Here is a 3855-nt window from a genome sequence, read left to right as displayed (position 1 = left end):
TAGCACAGCCCGTTCGTCTGTTCAAAACACGCATTGCGCATTCATATCTTTGAAGAAATCTGGCACTTCCAAACTTATTGGTTCAAATACCTAATTTTTCATTAAATACTATAGCAACATTTGTTTTGATCGGCCACACAAAAGATACATATAGCTTCATTGTTTCATTTTTTTTGACAATACTTTACTATAGTAGGAAAATATACTTCATACATGTTTCAATATGGTTCTAAATAAAGGGAATAGAGGGGAGAGAGTAGAATCTTTGGACAAAATCTGAATTTATTGAATACAATTGCAACAATTGTTTGAGCCACAGCAACAGTGGAAGAAACACTCAACTGCAGTGAAAACAAAATATTTGTTATTTAACATCAAGCCTCTTTTGTGGATTTGGCCATAAGTTCTCATCCACATCACACTGGATATTTTCATTTGCCATACATCTGGGAAATAAAATCTTCTTGCATGGCGAATCCAGGCCTGACATTGATCTGCTGTGATGTCACTGTGATGGAGGAGGGTGGCATGGTCCTGAGGGCGACGGTCATAAACCTTCCACCTCCGTGCTGAGAAGAATTCGTCAATTGGGCAGAGGAAAGGTGAGTATGTAGTACAGGGTTATAAACTGGATGAGCTGAAGCCATGCCTGCACCATTTCAGAATGGTGGAACCTAACATTGTCTGTATTAGTAAACTGTGTGTTCTTGTACTGGTTGTATAAAAACCAGCGCACATGAAGGACCTCGTAAAGAAAGGTGAAATAAGTACATGAGCTGGGTTAGATAAGGTGAAATGTGTTGTTGAATCACTCAAGTGCTTTAACTGTGGGAGCATCCTGTGTATGCAAAAATTGAGAAAAACAACAGGATAAGAGAAAAACCGGATGTGTGCTGGAAAAACTCCAAGCAACCAGAAAGCGAGGGAAAGGAAATTTGAACATATAAGATAAGAGGTAATAGTGGCACAATGCCCAAGTGTGTTGGTTGTTTAATTATTAATGATGTATCAGCATATGCAGTATGTTATTGGTTATCAGACACCCTAGATAGGAGGGACATGTTCCCTCTGTATAAAACATTGAGAAAATAGGAGATTCCATGGATTCTCCTGGCTTTGTTAGCTGCTGATAAAGTCCATCTGAAAACTACAAACTCCTGCCTCTGCAAGATATATGTCGAGAGAAAAAGACACAATATGTCCCACACCATTTCGTAAGTCACTCCATCAGCTTGACAGACCTACTGTAGGAAGTTTACATGGAGAGCTGCATTATAGGATCCAATAAGAGGTACGCGTCCCACCACACCATCCTCTGATATTGCAGCACACATGGTTGCCCCCATGGTGGTTGCCCCACTGGCCAATGAAGTTCCGACCTCTGTGCCTAGTTTTGGCCAGGTTGAAGCCGGCCACAGCCTCAAAGAGGAATTTGTGGTGGTTCTCTGCAGCGTCCAGCTCCATCACCCTCTAAAAAGAAAGGGAAAGAATTACCCTCCAGAATAATGTAGACCAAACATGAAGTTCACAACAGGAATCTTGAAGCTAAACATACCTGAACATACTCAATCTGCATGTCCTTCACCCTTTCGCATTTCTTTCAAAAGTCACCAAGTCATCTGTCTTAGGGACAAAAACAGCAATTTCAAAAATACATAGTGCATGTTGAAGACTTTCTCATGAAGGACAGTTCTGGTGATTGAGGCCTCTCGATCTTCGGAGGTTTGGCTGACTCACTGTAGCTGCCATGCAATGTCATAGTCATGCAATGATTTATGACAAGGTCAACAACTATTGCCCATATTTCACTGGACACTCTTTGGTGTCGCCATCTGACGTGAACCACTTGCCTGCTCCATGTTGCCACAATGTCCTTACAGGCAAATACAACCCCATTTATACATTTACCACTATGTGAAAGCAATTATCAGTAACGAGTTGTCATTATTGGAAAAAACGAATTAATGCGGTCTTGATTGATTCTAATTCATTCAGCCATAATGCATTTAACTGCATTAAAGCACAGAATATAAGCAACAGTTGTTATTTAGACAACGCAAATAACACATTTCACTGTATATATATATATATTACAGTATTCTTATTCTTTGCATAATTCCACTCTTCTGCTGTTCCGACTATTTGTTTTATTTAGAACCACAAAAAGACCATATTGAAACATATATCAAGTATTTATTCATGCAATAGTAAAGTATTGTAAAGACAACTAAACAGTGAATATCTAGGTATCTTTTGTGTGGGCAATCAAAACAAATGTTCCTATAGTATTTCATGAAAAATTAGGCATTTACACCAATGAGTTCGGAAGTGCAAGATTTCTTCAAAGATATGAATGCACAATGCATGTTTTGAACGGTTGTGTGTTGTGTCTAAGGTTTTGAAAATTGAGCACAGAGAGATTAGGGTCGAAGTGACTGTAAGAAACTGTCATTTTTTAGAACTCATTTGAAATTCATGTTAAACCTCATGTTAGTACACTGGATGAGAAAGTCATATTTACTTAATGTTGCAGGTTTTGGAAGGGTTCCAGATTTTACCGTAGTGTTTCTATTTGGTTTTACATGTATTTCTGTTCTGCATGAGGATGTGCTACATTTGTAAATGCTGTGTTTTTTTTTTTGTTTTGTTTTTATGTGGTGAACAGGGCTAGAATATTTTTCTCATTTTGTTGCCAGTGCCCTGCACTTGTTAGACCAAAACACATTCTCTGGTTTTTGCACTTTGACATAAATCTAATTATAAATAATGTAATGTAATGTATTATTATGTATTATTATAAGGTGATTACCTAATGCAATAGCAATCCAAAATAAAATTAAAACATTTAGTTATATGACACACATGAGGTTCCTTATTATTTAAACATCATATCAAAGAAATGTAAATCAGTTGAAAAGAAGAAACAAATCACACAAAAAAACACTGGACAATCCTACCTGCATAACAAATATAACTTTAGGTGGTACTTAAATTATGATTTGCTGTTTGAATGACAGGTACAGTATAAAGGGTAAAATTGTTCCAATTCATACTGGCTCGATAAATGACTGTTCTTTTTAGAAAATAGTTTTTTGGCCTTGTTAACATAATATGACTGTTGCCAGCCATTCTATTGCAGTAACAATGCTGCTGTAGCCTATCTAGAGTTTTATGCATTGTGTGTTCAGAGAGGCTCTTCTGCATACCGCTGTTGTAATGTGTGGTTATTTGCCTTACTGTCACCTTCCTGTCCGCTTTGACCAGTCTGCCCATTCTCATCTGACATTAATAAGGCATTTTTTCACAGAACTGCTGCTCACTGGATGTTTTTTGTTTTTCACGTCCTCTGCAAACTCTGGAAAATCCCAGGAGATCAGCAGTTTCTGAGATATTCAAACCACCCTGTCTGGCACCAACAATCATTCCATGGTCAAAGTCACTTAGATCACATTTCTTCCCCATTCTGACATTTGGACTGAACTCTTGACCAGAGATGCATGCTTTTATGCATTTAGATGCTGCCATGTGATTGGCTGATTAAATATTTGCATTAACAAGCTGATGATAGTAACAAGTGTAGATAGAATATATAAAAAAGGGAATTCTTTTTTTGTGCTAGATACTTAAAGGTACAATATGTAAGATTTCTGTGTTCAAATATTGTTACAAGACTATTGTAAATCCATTCCTATCATTGAAAAAGGCTCACTGACATGTTGACTCACCCTCTACCTGTGTTTATAGTCCTTAATTCGGGTTTCAAAATATACAGTTGACAGGCTGGCACTCTGAACCAAAACATCTATAGCTGTACAATAATCCAAGCTCATCGGTTGAAAATTGGTTCTAATTGCC

General features: G+C 37.5%; 1 long non-coding RNA gene across 1 annotated transcript; it reads right to left on the bottom strand.

Moving 5' to 3' along the window:
• Positions 1-262: 262 nt before the first annotated feature.
• On the bottom strand, positions 263-3855 carry LOC133142550 (uncharacterized). The gene is made up of 3 exons (XR_009710195.1): positions 3726-3855; positions 1556-1623; positions 263-1470 (listed from the first exon to the last, which is right to left on the bottom strand). It is a non-coding gene; the product is annotated as an uncharacterized LOC133142550 (long non-coding RNA).

This window comes from Conger conger, chromosome 1 (assembly GCF_963514075.1).
Source record: "Conger conger chromosome 1, fConCon1.1, whole genome shotgun sequence".
Lineage (NCBI taxonomy): Eukaryota > Metazoa > Chordata > Actinopteri > Anguilliformes > Congridae > Conger > Conger conger.
The sequence above is the reverse complement of the archived record's forward strand: the minus strand, read 5'-3'. Positions and strand labels throughout refer to the sequence as shown.